The sequence below is a fragment of the Eleginops maclovinus genome, chromosome 20, assembly GCF_036324505.1.
Source record: "Eleginops maclovinus isolate JMC-PN-2008 ecotype Puerto Natales chromosome 20, JC_Emac_rtc_rv5, whole genome shotgun sequence".
Classification (NCBI taxonomy): Eukaryota; Metazoa; Chordata; class Actinopteri; order Perciformes; family Eleginopidae; genus Eleginops; species Eleginops maclovinus.
In genome coordinates this window covers 7249905-7272515 of record NC_086368.1, presented here as the reverse complement: position 1 = coordinate 7272515, position 22611 = coordinate 7249905, and the positions used below count along the sequence as shown (strand labels likewise).

The 22611-nt window shown below is 40.0% G+C and overlaps 1 protein-coding gene across 1 annotated transcript in view; it reads right to left on the bottom strand.

Moving 5' to 3' along the window:
- pth4 (parathyroid hormone 4) overlaps positions 1 to 3767 on the bottom strand; it is a 25448-nt gene extending 21681 nt beyond the window's left edge. Inside the window, exon 1 of the mRNA XM_063912092.1 lies at positions 3628 to 3767. The gene's annotated coding sequence lies outside the window, so the exon portion shown is untranslated. The remainder of the gene's footprint in view (positions 1 to 3627) is intronic.
- Between the last annotated feature and the right edge of the window lie 18844 nt (positions 3768 to 22611).

Genomic DNA, 22611 nt, shown 5'->3' with positions numbered 1-22611 from the left:
TCATTTCAATCCATATTTATCTATCCATACATTGTGCATTCACTGCCGTCCTCTTATGTTTTATTCATCCACACAAATCATCTATCCATCCATCATTCAAGAATGTAACCAACCGTCAATTCCCCCACTTATTTATGTATCTAACCTTACAGCAAACGATCTGCCCATCCACCCAACTTTTCATAACTCCATCCATCCATCCATCCATCCATCCATCCAAATCCAAATAATGTCCACTTAGATGACCAGGTCTGATTTAGGGAGATATATTAGCGGATATGAAATTTATAACATGATGCACCACTATTTTTTCTATAGTTGTCCGGTAAGGAGAAATTATCATAAATGATTCATTAATCTTCATATTTATAATCTGTTTTGGCTTAATAGTAATTTAAAACAGGGCTTTTCCCATTTCCCATTAACTGCAGGCAACACAGGTTTTGCAGCGAGCTTGTCAAGTAGGGTTGAGGAGAGGGATATTTCGTTGGTTGCAATCTGCAACTTAACCACTAGATGGAACTAAATCTTTCACATATGACTTCTAAAAAATCTGTTTACACGTTGGTCCACACATCCAACCATCATTGCAGTCATCTATTGGCTCATCCGCTCTCATACCTATCCATTCCACCAACATATTTATCTACTCCTTCATCCATCAACTCAACATACATCTACCCATTTCCTTATTAACAGTCATCCATCCATTTCTCTCAAATCACACAGCCATCATTACTCAGCTATCATTTCATACATTCATGTATCTACCACTCCATTCCTAGATTCATTTATTTCTTCAGCCATCAATCCAACTAACTACCCATCCACCCGTTTGTGTATCAATGTATCCCTCCTTACATCCATCCATGTATCCACCCATACTGTATGTTATCCATTTACTTAACCAACCATTGATTATAAATTCTTTCTCCACAGATGCAGCCTCCTAACACTCACCATGATGCTTTTCTTTTAAAGAAACATTCCCTGATCTACTCACAGTGCTCCCAAACCTCCTAACCTTCCACCTGCTCTCTGTTTTTGTATTTAGACTGATCACACACTTCTAGAAACAAATAAGCTCTCTGAAAGACACTAAGTCTGAACTCAGACACACAAACAGCAGTTGATGGACACAACGGCCCTGAGAGATCCTCTCCAGGGAGCTGTTTCCTCTCTACACCATGAATCAATGTGGATTATAGGAGCTGAGCCCTGACACATTCAGCTGCATGCAGCGCTGATCGCAAGACTGTGTGCTCTAACAAGGGATTGTGTGTGTGTGTGTGTGTGTGAGTGTGTGTGTGTGTGTGTGTGTGTGTGTGTGTGTGTGTGTGTGTGTGTGTGTGTGTGTGTGTGTGTGTGTGTGTGTGTGTGTGTGTGTGTGTGTGTGTGTGTGTTTGTGGGAGGGTGGTGGTAAAAAGTGACTGCAGCACTTTGCTGAAGCTAGATGCCGCAATGGACACATAAATAAGTACTGCGCCATTCACACACACACACACACACACACACACACACACACACACACACACACACACACACACACACACACACACACACACACACACACACACACACACACACACACACACACACACACACACACACACAGAGGCAGGAATCCCCCTGTTCAACACGTCCTCACTCTGTGGCACAGTCGAATGCAGCCATGATAGGATCTGCTTTCAGTGTTACATGGTTGTGTTTGGGCAGCAATGTAAAGCTTTGATATTGCTTTTAGTCTGTTAACATTAAACCTGCTCTCAGTAAAACAAAGACAACAACAACAAGAGCAAATGTGCCTTCTATGGCTTAAATTGAAATGCAGCCCCATGTAGAATTATTATAAAGTATGTTGTATGAAACGTTTTTCAGACTAGAGTCTTCTTTATTGCCAGGTAGATGAACATTTACTGAACAGGAGTTTGCTTTGGTGTACATAAAAGCAAACATAGAAATATTATTTTAAAAAATATATATTGTACAAACTGTCAAAAATAAAGTACAAATATAATAAGAATATACAGATAATGTGATTATAGTGTTCAGTATAGTGTTGCTTTACTGAGTGACAAGCTAACAAGTGACTCCAGATTTGATGTCAACGTCACTGTAAGCTGCGTTTCACTACAAAGTCAGCAAAAAGCCTCCTGTTTCCATATAGTGTTGAATCCAAATTGTTTCCCCACAGTACTTTTTTAGAAAGCCTAGTGTACTGTATCTGTTCAGTTCAACAGGCCACAAATAAAACACAAGTTGTGTAGGTTACTGAAAGGACATCAGGACCCTAAACTGATCTTTGCACTCCCATGGGGTGACCAGCAGAACGGTACAAATTTAAGTTAAGATAAAACAAGTCTCTAAATGCAAACCATAAACCTTCCTAAGAGAAAAGACGTGGCAAAACAAATTAAAGGCTTTTAACTTACATCTCTTTATGGAACAACCCAAAAGACCTAAAAAATAGCTGTTCCCACTCTCTCTGTGCTTAAATCCAAAAGCCAAACAGATATTGTCCAGAAACCCTCCCAGGTACTGATATAAGGGATGTCACACTGACAGACATTCTGTAGTTGATAGCAATTCTAAGGAAATCCACCATTTGAAATGTAATAATTAATTAATATACAACAATTTCATAAGCCTCGAAGCTAGTGAACACTGTTATTTGTATAAAAAAACTAAATTGTATTATTTCAATATTTGCTTGGATAAAAAGTTTCATTCTTCCACTATGTTTAAATTATATTTGACAGTATTACAGCTAGAGTAAGTAAGTAAGTATTAGCCATAATTCTGTCTCGAGTATCTATTGCTGTGAAAACACCTCCTTATAACAACTTAAGGCTTTTGTATCTTGTTTGTCAAGACTATGTTTGAACCCTAGACAGTTCATGATTCAAACACATCATGATAATGTTTTAAGTTACCTTCTCCAAATATTCAGTTTGACTGAAAAGAGTTGAAACGATCATCATGGCAATTCACTCCAATCCGTTGATGTTAGCTGGAAACTCTGTTAGCTTCTTTAGCTGTTTCTAAATTTGCTCCTTAGCTTCGTTAGCTTTGTTAACTGTTAGCGTTGTTGTTTAGTCAAGTAACAATGTGCTGACGTTTCCCTCCTCGGTTAGTGGGTGCCGTGAAGGTCATGAATTAATCTCTCAGGAGGGGATTGATTAGGCTACTCACAGCAAACGTTAATTAAGATTAAAACAATTAAAAAAACAAGTTATTGTCATGTTAACTTTGACAGCCCTAGCACTTTCATGTTTAAGGACTGAGTTGTTAATACAGAAAGCAGGAGGAGAATGATCCTAGTAGTTTGTTCCTTCAGTATAATAATGAAGAGATGCGAGTATTACAAATGATTGCATCTTTTAATCTATCTTTATGATAGAAAAGTAGGTTGGGTGATGAAGACAATGAGAGAGAAAGGGAAATGCAAATATACTCGAAGAGTAATGTGGTGCAGAGTCAACACCCAAAGAGCAACTCACCAGATTCCATTAAAATAATTGTGCAATTTTTCAATGCATTTTGTTGTTGCCAGCTCATGAAGCAATTTACTAGATGCTTTCCTTATCACTGGGGGATGCAGACTGCTGGAGGATGTACCATGCTTACCCAATTCTTTCATCCTCACATGTTTTCTCAGGGAGTCTTCTTACGGGTTAAGATCCTGCCGTTGCTGCAAGTGTGATGGATTACAGAAAAAGCAATCTCATATCTGCTCTCATCTTTGCTGCAAATGTTTTTAATCATACAGGTGTACACACTTACGGAGCCCACACACACACACACACACACACACACACACACACACACACACACACACACACACACACACACACACACACCCACAGTTAAAACCCTGGGAAAGCCCTAGTCTGATCCATCTAAGTCAGCAGTTTTCAGTCCGACTGTTTGACCCCCGACCTGAAAACAGCTGAGGGAGTCGTTCTCATACAACTGAAAAATAAATAGGATTTAATATTGGCTTCCTCGCATCTGAGGGACAGTTATAGAGTTGAATATGCACTGTAATAACTCCAGTTCTGCCAACAGTTCATGAAGATTAGCATATCTTATTGTACCGACCAATGATTGCCATTGAGCAATGTTGGTATGGTTGCCCTGGAGGTCCACAAATTTTACAAAACAGAGTAATACAGAATAAAAAGCAACCATGGTTCCCTATACCTAATTTGAAATAAAATTCAATAAATGATTGTGTTTTATATTTAAATACTTACTTGGATTTTAAAAAATCCTGCAATGAGTAATTTTACATTTGACTAATGTTTGACTCAAAATACACAAAATCCCTATAAATATATATCTATAATTCTGAAATGGGCCATTGTTTATAACGAGTTATTTTACTTTTGGAAATTTAAGTCAGCTTTATTTTGATCCACTCTTTACACTTTCACTTTTTGTACTCTTTGAGGGTTGCTATTTGTCCTTGTGTAAAATACCTAGTACTTCTTCCACCTTTGTCTATGATTTATGAAACTGATGGTAGCTCTTCAGTATTTCAGGTGGAGGTAGAGCCCTCTGTCAGGCAGGAAAGTCGCCTCAGGCCTCTGCTATAAAATGTTCTGCACCTAACAGTAGAACAAGAAAGCCTTGTCAATACAAGGTTTAATAACTAATGTGTATAAGCAGCACAGGAACACGAACAGAGACTTTGTTGTACAGTGAGTAACAACATAATACTTTCTCCATTCAAATTCAATTAGCACAGCTGTCAGGAGGTAGCACACTGAAGCTTTAAATGCTGTCAGTCACTTTATGTTTCTGCCCCATGTGTGTCCATGACATTTCTCAGAAACACCTCTTTTAAATGTCACAAAAAGTGGAAAATGCACATCATAATCTCCCAGAGTCCAAGGTGAAGTCTTCTGATGTATTGTTTTATTGGACCATAAATCCACAGTACAAAGATATTTCATAAATATATATGTCTACGTTTAAGTAGTAGTTATGATAAAGTATTGCAAATTTGAGGTTTTCCTTTCCTTTACTACTTACTTTTCATTCTTAATTCTTCTACCACACTACATAAATATACCACAATTGTATTCTCTGCTTCACCGCATTTATGCTACAATAAGAATTAGTGACAGATTATTATAGCAAAATATAAATCATCGATACATTTATTGTATAATAATGGATTAAGTCCTCCTGCAGAATATAAAGAAAGAAATATCCTGAAATGTGAAATTCAGAATAAGTACTTGAAAATAATACTTTTGTACTTATGCATGAGCAAGCTTTCAGGTAGGTATGTGAGGACCACTGCCGCAAAATCCAAACCATGTTGACAAAAATTACCAGCAAATACTTACATCTAAGGATCTAAAATTTGTATATTTCTGCATTTCTTTTCAACAAATTATTGATTTTCTGTTAATTGATTTACCATTTATTTTATTATAAATTCAGCACAAGTGGCTACTCTACTTTTAAGTATGATTTTTCAAGGTTTTGAGCTATTTGTCCCTGAAGTATCTGTCTCAACCACAGTAAATTAGAAGTTAATTAATTTCATTTAGGAATCAACATACTCTATAATAATATAAAACAGTTGACTTTGGGTTTCAATGCATGTCTGAAGTATTTAATAGCTTTTTAAAAGCTCGAACGAGTAATAAAATTGCTCTGTAATCAATATATTCATATTCTAATTGTCGCAAACCCAGGGTGGGACGTGCAGCAGCAGGTTGATTTGTCTTGTGCGTTCCTCTATCCACAATCTACCCACACTTATATATAAATGTGTGAGAGGAGCAATAAAATTGTGGACACATTTAAACCCCTGACATTTCCTCCCATGTCGATATGAATTTAAGATAGAGAGAGGAAGGTGAGGCGAGAGGGTGATGGAGAGTGAGAGGAATGGAGCCGGAGAGATGTGACATGAGGGGGAGGGACGATGAAATGTGTCCTGCTGCATGAGAAAGAGTTATGGCTGCCAGTCAGCATTTCATCGCGGGCTGCAGTCAATAACCAAAAAATATATCAACACACACACTGTACTGTACATATTTTCCAGGAAACAAATAATAAAAGCTTCTATGGGTGCTGAATTCCTCCCCTCAGTGTGTGTTTGGACACATTTTCGTCATTCTGTAGACATTTTCCACAGAATTACGCTTTGTTTGCATTATTGTTCCCCTGCGGTTTCTGACAGCACCAACATCATCAAGGCTGCCGAAGCGTTACCAATTTAGCGGGTGACCTTGCATCTGTTCCTTTATACTCCTCCCAAGGTGGCTGTAAAGAACATCCTCGTCTCATTCATCTCACTGTGGTCAGATTAGACATGAAGATAACGACTTCTTCTTCTGATATTCTGTCCTTTCTCTCACGTCTGCTTCATCTGTGAAATCTGAAGTCGACAGATTTGGGCTTTTAGGGAATTCCAACTGAACCATGTAAATCGCTTTTCAAATACCTAAACAATTAGTTTAAAATATTAAGGTTTCCTGGTTTAAATATTAAATGCAATCATGCTACCATGCGTAGCTTCCCCAACAGTGGTGGATTTTAACTAGATATTTGAAGGAGTGTGATGTCACCATGTAACAGAAGTTAATAAAGGAGACCAATGGAGGCGTTTCAGGCAGGGGTGGGTATGTGGGAGAGAAACTCCCTCTGGAGGAACACAGGGATTTTAGCCTTTGCTGACCTTTATAACACACTACAGGAAAGGGAAAACAAAGAAAAGCATAATAAGGCCCCTTTTTAGGTGGCAGCAAGGGAAGACATTATCCTCGAAATGATAATCAGTTTAGGGCTTAAAAAACGAGGTTTAGCTTAATATCTCATCCCGTGATAAAAGATGAAGATCCTTCAGTTTCAGGTGGAGGCAACAGCTGCTGACTCAATTGTTCTGAGATAAACCGTATTTTTCATGTGTAATTACATTCAGTCATCTTAAAGGTCGTACGCTGCGTGTATCCTCTTTCTTCTGCTTCTCTCTTTCCCTCTGTTTTGTGTCTCAAGCTCGGGGAAAACATTCGTTGCTGATCATCTATTATAGAGCAGCCTCAGCATTTAATTATAAATGACTGCATCCCTTTGAGAGTGCTAATGAATCCCCTCTCACACAGCATATTCCCACCGGCCAGCTTCGCTTCCTGTCAATCAATCCACATGGCGCCAATCCAAAGAGCGAGAGAATTTAATGTAGAGCCTGATTTGCATTCAAAATACATGTTGTTTAATTTAAAAAAGGTAAGTGAAGGTCCAATGTATTAGGGTCAGGATTATGGGAAAGAAATGTATGCAGTGGAATTACAAACTTTAAAGTTCTGAAGATATCATAGGGGCGCTTTTACATACATAAATATTTGTATTTTGTGCGTATACAGTGAGATGTTTACGTGCTTTAATGTTCAGAGAGTGCTTCATTTTTCTCATACTGGCTGTGCTCTTTTCATCATTTGTTTGAAACCAAAGCCCAATCTGCTCTGATTGGTTAGCTGGCCGGCTCTGATTTGATTGGTGAACCCTTTAGAGATGTCCTGCCCCTTAGCTATCACAGACAACTTGTTGGAGCACTAGCCAATAGAAGCACTACGGTTACATAGTGATGTCACTATGTGAAGAAGTAAACAAAGGACAACAATGGAGGCGTTTAAGGCAGGGGGGGGGGAGAAACTCCCTCTGGAGGGAACTTTAGGATTTTAGCCTTTGCAGACCATTTACATGCTCAAATACCTATAGAACACACGACAGAAAGAGAAAACCCCAAAAAGCTTTTAAAATATTAAATTCTTTTTTTCTCTCTTTTCTTTTATAGACTGAAGGCGGGACGAAGCCCAGTTTTACAATGAGTGACCCGCTTGTTTAAAGCTCAACAGAGATTTAAGGTTGTTGCAATCTTTTTCTGATGTATTACCACAATTCTGATGTGTTTTGGGTGGTCATAGCAGGAAAGGGAAAGTCCATAAAAGCATAATAGGTCCTTTAAAACAGCTTTAGAAATGTACATTTCTCTATAACTTCTCTGAAACGTTACGCATATTGCTTTTAATGAGCCTTTGCTGAAAACACAGATATTTTTAAAATGGTATAAATGAACATGTTACATAGTAACAAAAGTAATGCTTCACATTGAAAATACACTTCGAAATGTAAAAGCCATACATTCAAAATATTAATTAAGTTAAGAAACAAATATTGGCTTCATACATCAAAATATACGTACTACAAAAAACATAAGCATTTTATTCAGATTTATATAGGAAGTCACTGTACTATTATTATAATTATAATTATAATTATTATTATTATTATTATTATTATTATTATTATTATAATTATTATTATTATTATTATTATTATTATTATTGTTGTTATTATTATTAGAGTAAAAGTATAGAGATGCATAAAATTGAAAAAACTGGAATGGTAAGTAGAGTACATTGACATTCCAGACCTGGAAATAAAGGCCTGCTTCTCTCTATAATAAATAAATATATTTAATATTATTTATAAATAATTCAAACAGTGGTATGGCTTAAAAAGTGTGATTTAGAGTTTAATTCTCTTCATATCTCCAGAATTTAATTTAGGCGTCATTAGTACAAAATGCTTCTTCCTGATGCAAACTCATGATTCAGGGGAGAGTTTTACATAAAAAATTCTAACTTTAATCCATCCGCAGCAATAAGACAAACGATGGCATACAGAATAAGCATGTCTGGAAGGGCCCTTCTTTTTCTTTTTTCATGCTGTTTCACTGCTTTTTATTCACTCCCTCCCCCCTCCTCACCCCCCAGCTCCCTTGATCTTAGTCTCTCCTTCCTTCATCCACAGAGAATCATTAAAGCTCAGATATGATAGTCGGGATACATCAGAGGGAAGCTGTACCCCCACGTTCTGCTGCTTCACCTCCTCTTTTCAACTATCCCTCTGCATTTTCTAATCTCATTAACATTTGACATTTACATTCCTACTTCATCTTCCATCAGATCACTCTGTCTCTCCAGAAAGGCTGTGCAGGGTCAATGGACGAACTTTAAAAAATCCAGCTAAAAAAACAGCTTTGATACTGATGTTTCATTCTTTTCACTGGGCATGTGGAGAGTACACTATATCAGTAACGTTTTTTAAAGATTTTGCAGTGTTTCTAGCCCATTAAAAGCCACTGGTTCAATGATACAGTAATGTTTTCTAAGAGAATATGAGCTCATGACTGTTTCCATACACTAAGTCATCTTTAACAACTTGTATCTACACTTTTTTCTTACCTGATCGCATTTAAACGGTCTCTTCTGCAGAATGGTGCAGTGACGACGTGGTCAATAAAGGTTTATGCACATTAACAGGTCTGAAATACTGTTCAGTGTAATAAAAAATAAAATGTGTATATATATATATCAATATCTAAATAAAAAATAATGACTGTAAACAGATGTATGTATTATAAACATTAACAACATGGCAGCCACCATTACACATGAAATGTAAGGATATATGACAAAAATATTCCAGTTGATTGAGATGGGTCAGATTGGCTGAAAGGAAATGACTAAGCAACATTTCCTTCAAATTAAATGATAAAACTGTTATCCAAGACAAATAGAAAGACAGACATAACTTTTTTTTTAGATATGACCCCTACCCAAACCTAACCCTAGCCCTAATTCAAACCTGTTACAAATCATCAACATCTGGGTTTGGGTTGATGATCATAACTACTGTGTTAACAAGGTAATTTGTCGCCATGATGACATTGATTATAAAAGAAAATCTGTTTCCAATATTAGAAGGCTCTGTCTCCTCAGCATGAACATTGTTTTTTGGGGCAGACTTTAAATAACAAATGCAGTCTTGGATCATCTTTTAGTAGCTGTTTGGCTATGACACACACGTATTAAAATGTAGGAAAAACTCCCTCTGGTCTGAACTTTCGGATTTAAGACTTTGCAGACCATTCACTTGCACATAAAGCTATATAACACACTACAGACAATGGAAAACCCTAAAAAACATGATAGGGCCCCTTTCATTTCAGGCAATTATTTCCCAACTGTTATTATATTTACACCTCCACATCCACACAGCAAATTCGCCAGTGTGAAAATCCTGGTGTTAGGGCTTTTCGGGGTAAAGTGTTGTGGTTTTGGTGTTACATTTCGTTCGTTCGTTCGCTCGTTCGTTCTCCCACGGACTAGTCGCTGTGCCAATCGTATGCTGTTGTCTGTTGAGTCTGTGACGCCCTCGTTGAATTGTAGCCAATGAGAGACAGGAATGATTCTCGTTTATTCCTCTCTAGTCGTTCTCGTTCAGTCACTCAGTCACTCAGTAGCGCTAGCCTAGTAGGCTAAATGGGGACTTGAAACCTTTTCATCAATATAATCTTTCTGCCAAGCTTTTAAACATGTTTGTTGGCATATTGAGTCGTTACTTCTTTATTTAGTAGTCCTTGCTGAGAGAGAACAAAAAAAGTAAGACAGTAAATTCGCGGATCAAGCTGTAGTCTACTCTATTAGTATTTACCTTCAATAAATGTCAAGGTGAATATACACATTAGCCACTGTTGTGTTGTCTAAAACTACACATAATCATGAAGTTGCAGTTATGTATTTGCCTTGAACTACGGTGTTGTGTGGACTGTTTCCACGATCGTTTGCGAGCGCGGAGCTGAGAACCGTGCATTCCCAGTGGCGTTTTCTCCCGGAGGCCAAGGGAGGCGTGGCCTCCTCATTTATATTCGATAAAAAAATATCCATGAGTTGGGATTCATGACGCACATTTTAGGTTCCAAATATGCCGTGTTTAATTCCCTGATGTCATGTTTTTCTTTGAGCGAGCAAAACAGCGCCCCTATAGGTGAAATACTGCCATCTAAGGAGGCCCGTTTAACTTGGCCTCCACTACTACTAAGGGTTTTAGCCAATCAGATTGAAGCTCGGCTTGTCACCGAACGCTCATCAAGGTCAATCAAACTGTAAAAATTTAAAAAATGAGGAGGCTAGCTTGTACGTGCCTCCTACACTAATACGTAAGTACGTAACCACACACAACCATGCTGTTGCTAACCGTGAAGGAAGGTTAGAAAGTAAGAATGGATGGCGACGGAGACCCAGAGTTTTTTCTGAGAAACGATTTCACTAAACTACCGTTTGAAATTCAGTTAAAAATAAAACAGAAGGGTAGGTCCACTCCGAATCTCGACCTTACTCAGGGAAGAGCTAAAGGAAATACCCGGACGTTTTGTGAAGGGAACTATACGAGAACGGACTGGCTAACAGGGAGTGTAATGCTAAATTGTCTTTTCTGCTGGCCATGCCTCTTGTTTGACCGCTCCAGCATGGGGATCTGTATGACCGGGTCACAGATCATTTCGCCACCATTAAGGATAGGAGAATGGCATTTCTCTACAAATAGTGAGTAAGCTTACTTTATTTCTTTACGCAGTGTGACAGCCGAGGCTTTCACTTTAGCATCCTGCGGACAGCGGTGTGAACCGGTCAGAGACTTTTAGAATGTGAGGCCACCTGTAGGCTACAGTTCAGTGTATTATTGAGATTACAAATATGGGTGTAAGGTTTTGTGTTGTGTTGTGTTGTGTTTGTTTAAGCTTGTTGCGATATGGTGTCAATAAATAGCAGCAGCTGCAATCATTTGTCCTGATTTATTTATGCTACTTTTAGTCACATTGTTGACATGGGTATGACGTCATTCAGTAGCTTACGATCTCTCTGGCCTCCTCTGTAAAATTGGCCACGCACCGCTACTGTGCATTCCATGATCCCCCGCTGAATGACGTTGTACCGCAAACGCCACTGAACGAACGAACAATTCTGAACGATTGTTCTTGGCGAACTGACCGACGCAAACTGAATCCCGGAAAAGAATCATGAAATCCATCTCTATTGCACATGTCTACTATAGTTAGCTGACTTCGCTAACAACGTATTTCCTTTCCAGCACTATCTCAGTGCCATCTAAGCAGCCATCAGTCCCTGCAGGTTTCGACCATGTGGTCTCGACAGACTGCGTGACTGTAAGTTATCTACGTTTCATTGAATTTGTTCCCGAAGTGAAATAATTTAAGCAGTGCCGGCGCTAAGGGGGGGCATTCGAGGGCCGTGCCCCCCCTAGCGATCATTGATGCCCCTCCTACCAGCTGTGAAGCATATTCTCGATCTGTCACAATCGACTATAATTGACGCTGAGTTCGAAGTTGCTAAAGAGTTTTTAATGTCACAAAAGCAAGCAATATGCTTTGAGTCAAATATGGACTTTATCCTTCTTGGATATGTGGAATCTTTCAGTGCAAACCATTACTGTAGGATGTTTCTCACTGACAAAACATCAGCTCAGACTCTGTTCACTCAGGATGACCCGCGGGTGATTTTGCGCATAAAACTGTTAAATGAGGAATATTACAGTCATCTCATTCAGAACCCAGGTGAAGGCCATTGTTATGGTAGCAAACGTAACAGTATACTCAATACCTTGACACACTTCAACTAGTGGCAGCGCCAGAGTATTTTTTCTGGTTCAACTACGGTGGGGCTAACCCATACAGTGGTGGGGCTAAAATCAATGCCATAATTTCAATGTGAATATATATTCAATAAAACAACACCCTCCCAAAGCTAGAAACACGCACGCACGCTCAGGCAGACAGACAGACAGACAGACAGACAGACAGACAGAGAGAGAGAGACGGTATAGTTCATAGTTACGTTGTCCTAAAGCCATATATAGTCTACCACACAACAGCCAAGAGTCAAAACACATCTCCAACAAATTAAGTATGCTAATTAGGCAACAAGACCGCAGCAAGGAAGAGCATGAAACAGGCAACACGCAAAATGCAATAACAAAGTCAGCAACGTTTTCCAAAACAATTAAAACAATATTAAAACTCACCAGGTTGAGATTTTCAAATGAGTACAATCCGCCGGTTTTTGTGAATGGAGGCAAAGATGTCGATGATGCGCTGAACATCCAAAGTCATTGTCCTTTGTTTATTGATGGACAACAGTGCCAAGTTGCTGTTTCGGGTATCACCGCTGCTGTTCTGCAGATAGTTCTTAATCCGACGGACGCAGGAGAAACTGCGTTCGCACTAAGCAGAGGTCACGGGCAGGGTCAGTGAAATACAGATGAATCTGTATAAATCCATAAAAGCATCCCGGTAATTCACTACATGTCCCTGTGCTTACTTTCTTTCCAGCAGACACTGAACTTGATGTAGCTCTGCTGTCAGGTTTTCCTCAGTCACTCCATAGAACTGCGCCATGGGCTGCAGGCATTTCTTGTCTAGGAAAGACGCATGTTTGGGGCTGAGTGCTGTGACTCCCATTAAAACACCTCCGGCCTCCGTTGAGAAACGTTTTCTCATTTCACCCACAAGTCTGTCAATTACTGGGTAATAACAATGGAGCATATCTGGAGTTGTAACAGGTGTGCGCTCAACTGAGGCCTCGACAACAAACTCCTGAAGAATTCGAGGAGGCTGTGTCTGTCTCTTTTCGCGTGTCCCGTCCTGGCTCACACCGACTTTGGTGCACAGGTCCGCTGCTCTGTCCCGAATGACAACCCACAACTCTTCTGCGCGTTTGTCTGACAATGTCGCTATGACTGACTCTGATAAGTCTATTGTGGACGAAAGCTCAAGAGTGGGAGATTGGAGCTGGTCAGACATGAATGTTGTGACCCGGAATAGCTCCTCGAAAAGTGTGAGAAGCAGGACAAACTGTTCATCAACAAGTCCATTCACAGCGCTAGCCTCAGTTTTCCTCCGCGCATTAGGCTGAGACATGATATCTAGCAGTGTCGCCCGTATTGCAGGCAGTGATTTTAGGGCGAAATGTTCTGCTTTTCAGGTTTCTGCACTTATTTCATTTCTGACCATGTCAGCCATAATTTCAAAAATCTCGTTTTGAATGTCTTTATGTGTGTATTTGGCATTTATTGGCTTATCCTTCAGTTTCTTGGCTACTGTCTCGTCAAACTCACCAATTACGTTCAGCAGCTCCACAAAGTTGCCCTTATTTTCTGACTCCTCATCCTCTCGGTGACCTCGCTGAGCGATGCCTTGGCATGCAGTATAACGTAGGGACAAAACCACAGCCCTCATGTACTCTCTGTTTTCTTGTACGATTTTTGAATGACCCGCATCTATCATGTTTCCCAATCTCGAGCCATCTGTCGTTGTCAGTTTAAATTCAGCCCATGCCTCCATGGCGAACTTGTGTGCCGCACTTGCGTTGTGTTTTTTAAAGGCTGCTGTTGCGTGTTTACAGTTCTTATATCCATTAGAAAAGGCCGGCTCTGAATGGAACTGGTGCCCACCACTACCCAAAAAATGTCGGCAGGCGAAGCAGAAAGTTGCGTCCATCTCAACCGAATATTCAAGCCAGCTGTATGTGCCAAACCAGGCAGCATTGAAAGATTTCTGCTGGTTACCTATTAGCCTTGAGGGGTACATTTTCCTCATGGCGCACTGCGGTCCATCCCTGGGTCGTTGGCTAATGTCAGTGGTAGCATTAGCATCATGGCCTGAGCCTGTGCCCGCAGTGCTTGGTCTGTGGCTGGCCCTTCCTCGTCCTCTTCCTCTTCCTCCTGCTCCATCCCCTGCTCCATCTCCTCTTCTTTTTGCTCATCTTCGTCCGGCCGAGCCTGGCACATGGAAGACGCGGGACCGGAGTGGTCGTCTTCCCCTGCAGGTGTCAAAGGTGTGTCCTTATCCAACACGCCCGCCAACGCCATCTGTTGTCCCGTCCGACGACGTTTAAAAACAAATGTATCCATGATAAAGTTTGACCTGAGCTTAATAAGCTACGAGCACAATAGAACTTCCAGTTAACTTCCGTGTGTTGATCAGGGGCGTAGCCAGGACATTATTTCTGGGGGGGCCAGCTCTGGCCAGTCTTTTATTTGGGGTGGCACTTGATTGTCAAAAACTACTATTTTAAAACTCACGCACTGCATCACTCAGAGCAGCAGTTTTTCTAACAGCTCATCTAGCCATAAACAATGGATTGAACCTTCTTATGGACACTAATGATGTCTTACTGTTACTGATAATCCCATGTTATTGGAATGGGTGCTTAGATAATGTGCGAGTGCGATGTGTCATGATTATGTGAGGGGGTTCAGGACTTTAACATGAGAAGGGGAAGCTTTTAGTGCAAATGACAGAAAGACACGATATGAATTGTCATTTTAGGCGATCATTTATTAAAGTAAACTGTAGCCTTTTAAGTGCAATATTCATTTTATTTGCGATAATAAACATATGTATATATAAAGAGTAAAAAATAAACGTCACACACACACATGTCCCATAAAACATAAAGAAAAACAAATATCAACAATGTGTAAAATGTACATTGAATTGTGTGTGTGTGTGTGTGTGTGTGTGTGTGTGTGTGTGTGTGTGTGTGTGTGTGTGTGTGTGTGTGAGAACATGTACATTGAACTGTTTCACTACAAACAGTGTGTGTGTGTGTGTGTGTGTGTGTGTGTGTGTGTGTGTGTGTGTGTGTGTGTGTGTGTGTGTGTGTGTGTGTGTGTGTGTGTGTGTGAGTGAGTGAGTGAGTGAGTGAGTGAGTGAGTGAGTGAGTGAGTGAGTGAGTGAGTGAGTGAGTGAGTGAGTGAGTGAGTGTAGGTAGATCCATGTAAATAATTTGACAATTGTCTTTTTTGTAATTCTTGAGAACATATCTGAGAGTGTCTGTCTGGGAAGCTGACCAGATAAGTCTAAATAGAACAGACATGTACTAACATTGCAATACCCATGTCACATAATACACTTTAGGAAAAACAAAAGAATGTTGGGGCTGTTAATGATGCAGAATTGGCAGGTATAACAGACAGATGCTGGTTACTTAGCTGTTAGTTTACAGCAGCTGTATTCTTCGGTTGTGATGATTTCTAGCAAATCGATCAACAAACTCATCTAAATTTAAAGACGCTGCCCTCCTGTGTTCTATGCTCAACACCCCTAGATCACTCAGCCTATCCTCTCCCATTGTAGTTCTCAGGTGTGTTTTGACAAGCTTCAAGCAGGAAAAACTGCGTTCACAAGCAGCTGTGCTGACAGGTATTGCCAATGCAATTTTACAAAGCCTGGAGAAAACATCAAAGACATCCTGGTATGGTTCAATAAAAGCTGCCAGCTCTACAATTGTAGGTGGTCTCTGCATCCCTTGCTTTATCTTACGATCTAAAACTCTTTTAATTTGGTAGAGCTCATGCTCAAGGTCCACAAGGTCACACCCATACAATTTGGCAAATGCAAAAAGGCTATCTTTGTCACAGAAGCTTCTGCTACTTGGATTTAAAGCTTGTATTCCACGCATTATGTCACAATTCTGATTGGAGAATCTGTTCCTGAGCTCAATGAGCATCCGGTCCAATACCAGATTAAAGATTCCTGTCCTGTAATAATCTTTGCCATCGCCTGTTTCTTGTCTGCCCACAGTAGACAGAACATGGTATCCCTGTAGCTTTGAACTTAGTGTTCTCTTACGTTTTGGAGCAGTGTCTACAGAGACATCACATTGCTTTGCAAGCTCCAAAACAGTGTCCCACAAATCACCAAACACCTGCTGCTCACTCCTGTAAGATTCAAAAGTACTAATAAGTGCCTCCACAAGATCCACTGCTTTGGCCAAATCAAGAGAGGAAGACTGGAGCATGTCTGACAGTAATTTTGCATCTCCCAGAAGTTTCTTAAATATGGCAAGAAACACAATGAACTGGAAATCAATCTGAGGCAAAAGGCCTCTGGCACCTACTGACCTCTCGCCACTGTTCTCATCACCCAGTTCCTCAAGAACTTTCACAACTGCTGGCAACCTATCCCACAAATTACGGCAAGCATAATATCTGGAGGCCCACCGTGTGTCACTCAACATTTGCAACTCTCTGGGTGCACCTGCATACATCTCCTGTTGCACCTGTAACCATTTGGGATGCACTGCCGATCCAGACATGTAGACGTACAGCTGTTTTAATAAGGAAAAGAAGCAATCAGCCTCTGGGATCCCTCTCACAGTGTCCACCAGCACCAGATTAAGGCAATGCGCATTACAGTGAACGTAGAAAGCCAGCTTCGCTACTTCCTTAATTCGGGCCTGCACACCACTGTGCTTGCCACTCATGACTGCAGCCCCGTCATAAGACTGCCCAACAAGGTTAGTCTTATATTCTAGACCATATTTGGACAAGAGGTGAATTATTTTTATTGTCAAGCTCTCCGCATCTAGCTTCTCTGCTACCTCGAATTCCAGAAAACTTTCAAGGATTTCACCATTGTAATAGTATCTCAAAACAAAAGACATTTGTTCCATTTTTTTTTTGTCTTTAGTCTCATCCACAAGTATGCTAAAAGCACCACTTTCCTTGACTTCTTTGATTATTGATGTGCGCACCATCTCTGCTAAGCATGACAAAATCTCATTTTGTATGTCAGGACTTGTATATTTAGCATTCCTGGGACCATCCATCTTTTTCAAAATCTTGTCGTCATGGTTTGCTATGATATTCAACATACCCAAAAAGTTCCCTTTCCTGCTTGAGGCCTCAGATTCACGATGCCCTCGCAGAGCAATGTTCTCGGTTGCACAATGAAGAACCACTTCAGCAAGAGTTTTGATGTACCCCCTGTTCTCTTCAACAGTTTTGTTGTACTCTTTATTTAATTGCCCCATTAGAGATCCCTGATTTTTTTCTGCAATTTGGTATTCTTTCCATGCTAGCATGGCATTCTTGTGATGCTCAGATCTACTATGTGCAGCATACCCTCCGTCTGTATAGGTAGCTTTCTTCCAGTTTTTGAAACCGGAACCTGAATTAAACGTAGACTCATGGCCAGGTAAGCTGAAATGCCTGCAGGCAAAGCAAAAGGTGGAGTCTTCACATATTGAGTACTCCAACCAGGGGTGAACTTCATACCACTCACCCTTGAAGCTCCTGCTTCTGTCTCCCTGGAGTGTCTTGGGGAAATTAACTTTAGGTTGAGCTGGAGCTTCACCCCTGGACTTGGAAATGTCTGTAAAACACCAAAGAATCCCATTAATATCAGCTTTTAACATAAATGCTATCCACTTCCAATTACATGTTGTTCTTTAGTTGTTTTTTAAGACTAAACATGCAATCATTAACATTTTACAGATTTAATAAATACATGTTTATTATATGGCCAGCCTTTAAATTATTGTTGTTTGCCATAACCCGACCGAACATGTCCCATTATTCAGCTACTGATAACCACTCACCTGGAGGGCAGACTTTGTAATTAAATTCTCTTCTCCTAGTATCAGTCTCCTCCTCCTGCTCTGTCTCTGTCAACTTGTCTGCTGAATATTCACTGCCACTTGCTTCCCTTTCTGTACTTGTCATGCTTTCGCAACTAGCTCCTTCTGTTTCCCTTTCTCTGTCTGCAACATTCTCTGTCGTGCTAGCTTGCTGGTCTCTGGTGCTGGCAAAAAAAGCGCTGATTTTTCTGTCTCCCCCTGAGGCACTTATCCTTTTCATTGTGTCCTTTTTAAAGAAAAGTTTTACACAACATTAACTTTAGATTGCTTTTATTCCATTTCAAGTGTAAACTAGCGACAGTGCGTTATCTATGACTTAGTGACACCTGGGAATGGACTTAAGCTAACTAGCTAGCGATAGCTCGCTAGCCATAGATCATTTTACAAGTTTGCAAAAATAACAACAGCAGCCTTACTCAACTCACTCTGCCACAAATCCTTAATGTCGAGACATCATTACACATTTAATTGAGTGTGAAGATAACTAAATGATCTTATCATTTCAATGATCCTTTCAAGTATCACCAACTTACTCACCTGTTAGTTACAGTGGTATATCCAGCGCGTTCGTCTCCAGTGCTAGTCTCTCCACTGAAGCGCTGTCAGAATGCAGGCACGTTGGAGGGGGCGTGGCCCAACATGTTGCGAATATGGGGCTTGTAGCAGAAGTGACGAATGACAATATAAAACGACTTGATAAAAAAAAAATACTAATGCATTTATTTCAGCTTTATACCATTTCTGTTCATGAGGGTTTGTTGTATTTTTTTTTTTTTTTTCGTGCCGTGAGGTTGGGGGGGCCGGCAGGGTGGCCATACTCTGACCAATGGTGGCCGTGGCCCCCCCTGGCCACCACGTGGCCACGCCCCTGGTGTTGAGTGTACGCTCGACTACTTCCGGTAGGTTGTGTTGTTGTGGAGATTGGAGACGCTAGTTTAGGGTAGCTGCTAATAATTTGATTGACAAAGTTTAAACATGAGTGGATTTCGGGTGAAAGAGAGGCGGTTGGCGTATCAACGCGTGAAAAAGACCGCACCCTATTGTTGTGTACCACATTGTATGAATTCGTCGAGGTACAATAGTACTATAAGCTTCCATAGCTTTCCAGGTGATGTGTCGGTGAGAGCCGAATGGATGGTAAGAGTACGGCGGCACGACTTCACCCCAAGCAAGACGAGTCGTGTTCGCAGGAAGCAAACATCTACTGACTTGTATTTTAATTAATTATTTATTTATTTGAAATCTATATAAACTTGGTTTCCCTTCGTGTTCTTTAATTTCCCTCAAGTGGGCCTGACTCATTGAATATTAGTTGGTTTTATGGTAGGGCTAACGGTAAGGCCAGCACAATTGTTGGTTGGGCTATAGCCCAACCAAGCCTTACCCTGGCGCCGCCTATGACTTCAACATATGTGATAACTTTGTGGCAATGACACCCTTTTTTATGTTGTCTTAGACAGCTATGTGCTGTAAATTTTCCCTCAGTACTGAAACAGTGTGGGTGTGTGTGTGCGGGGTAGCGTGTGTGTGTGCGGGGTAGCGTGTGTGTGTGCACGTGTGTTGTGGGCATGTGCATGCGAATGTGGGTGCGTTTTAGTGTGTCTGAATGTGTGTTTGTGTGGATTATTGTTTGAATCAGTGTTTCTCTTTTTGAAAAAGCACACTTTGATTTCCGATTCTGTGTGGAACCTCAGGAAGCAGTTGAGGTCCAAAAAGGTCGTTTGTTGCCTGCCGTGCCATAGAGGGTCATTTTTTATTTTTGTACATATTCATTTTTGCTGTTCAACAATATTGAATGTTGGTATAATTGAATATTGTGAGAATTTGTCAATTTCAAGAGACATGCCACCATTCAAATAAAGCACTTTATGCTGATATCTGGAATGATTTATTTCTCATTGTAACTTTTAACACAAGTTTGTTGTACATCATAATACCATTACACTACATTTGACACTAGATTAGTATTCATTTTGAACTCCCAGAGGGTTGAGGGTAATGCAAAATGCAACACCAGTATAATGTGCATTCAACACTAGCTCAGTGTACATTTCTAACTCTTAAAGGTATTAGATGGGAGAAGATGAATCACTACTGTAGTTTTACTCTACACCAGGACAGTGTAAAATTGAAGCTGCAGCCAACACTGTTAGTGTTGTTCTTAACGGTGTTGATGTTCAGTGTTGGTGTTCACATCTTACACTCTTAGTGTTGGTATAGTGACACTGTGATAGTGTTATATTGTCAATACTTTGGAAAGTTAATTTAACACTTTGCTGGTGGTTTCCATATAAACTCTTTCATAGTGTTATAATTAACTATATGAGTGTTGAATTTTAGATCTCAAATTTGCTGTGCAGATCTTGGTGACCTCAATGGTGGGTAAGGCCATGGGTGTGGACTAACGAAATGAAAAGCTGTTTCCTGTGTTAAAATCTGATGATTTGTTGACCCGTCTAGACCAACCTTATGCTAGTGTTAACTTTAATACTCTATAATAATGTCAGCTTACTCTCCTCTTTGCTGCCGTCATAATTACTGGTAGGGTGCACTGCCACCTGACCGTTAATATATATAATTTTTGGGGGGAAATTGCTGATTTACTGACTTTTAGTAACCATGACACAGCAGTATTAAAGTTTAGGAAAGGGAAGCAGTGAAACTTACTTAAAGAACATGGAGCTGGCATTCTGTGATGGATGGATTTTTTAAAAAGCATCTAAGTGAAATGCATTGATGCACCAGAACTGAATTTAAAATAGAGTGGAGTCACAGAGGTAAAGAGACAGAAAGCGCTCTAATCCTCTCCTCGCCTCTTTTTATCATTCACATCGTCTCCCAGTTTCAATCTCCAATCTTCCTCCTCTTCCTCATTCTCATTCTGCTTCCTGCTTCGTCCCGTCAGCTCTCTCCCTCTCAAAGTCATTGTTTTTCTTCCTCTCTCACCCAGGCTGGCCCTTTCTCTCTCGTCCCCCCACTCCCGCCTCCCTGACAGGTAATCAATGAGCAGGCAGCTGAGGGGGAAGAGGCTTTCGGCTGCATGGATTTCCAATGGGACTGTGGACCCGGTAGTGAGAGGGGTACTGCTGGAGCGTGTCACAGAATACTAAATGTACCACTTAATGTGTGTGCACAAACACACTCACACACACATGAACTGTTTTGGACCTCTGACACGTACACAGGGTTCTGAGGGTTACTTTAAATATGTAATACATCACAATTACTAGTAACCTTTGAAAAAAAATAACATCAGTAACCTAATCTGAGTATCACGGTGTAAGAGTAATGTGTCCTGATTCGTCTGGGTTACTTAACATAAGACAACAGAACAATGTTGACTTAATAAAGAAGGAACCATGTTATGTTGTATCAGAAATCTTTTTTTTTTTAAAGAAACCTGCCTTTCAGTAAGTACATTTATGTGGTAGCCAATGGGTTCATCATAAAAAAGAAAAGCATCTTTTAAATTGAGGCTGTGATATTGAACTGAAATAGTATTTATGGTTTCACTCGAGACTTGTATCACTCGGTGAGTTTCCTAATGTTCGAATGTCCTTCGTAAAATATATTCTTTTTTATTTTAAATTGCTTTGTAACATTGTTATCCTGCTAGTCATCTCATATTTTTTCATAAATGTAACTGTAAGGGAATTATCTTTTTTTGTGTCTGATTACGTTATCCCGTTACATGTTGGATTATTCCACATGCCTGCAAGTACAGTGTGTCGGTAAGTATGCAATATGTGAACTATTATCTCTGCATTATATTGCAAATATTATTGAGGCCTCATGCTTTGAACTTTTGCCTATTACGGCACAAAACTGTAGGGCTATGTCAAATAAAGAAACGAGATATTGTGCAGATTAATAAGGTATTTCAAAAGGTTTTGTCTGGCTTTTGCAGTATTTTATTACAGTGGTTTTATTTTTATAAAATATATTGTATTGCACCTAAAAAACCTACAAATTATTCATATGTAAACAACTACTTGGGAATAAACCTGATTCTGAGAAAAATATCTGTATTAATGTTGGATTCATTTGCACTTCTGCACATCATAATTATAAACTCTGTTTGTATAGCACTGGAATATGTTTAATACACACAGAAAACCACAAAAACCAGTGACCAAAAATATAACGAAATACAGAGAGTAAAAATACATCACATAAAAAACAAAACCAAGTCAAGGTGATTTAAAAGACCATACGGAGATTGCAGCACTGATCCTCTCAGGCTAACTGTCAGTTTGGAGTTTTCCTGTAATGATCTCTGCTTGTCTCTGGTGTTTAGTGCTTGGCC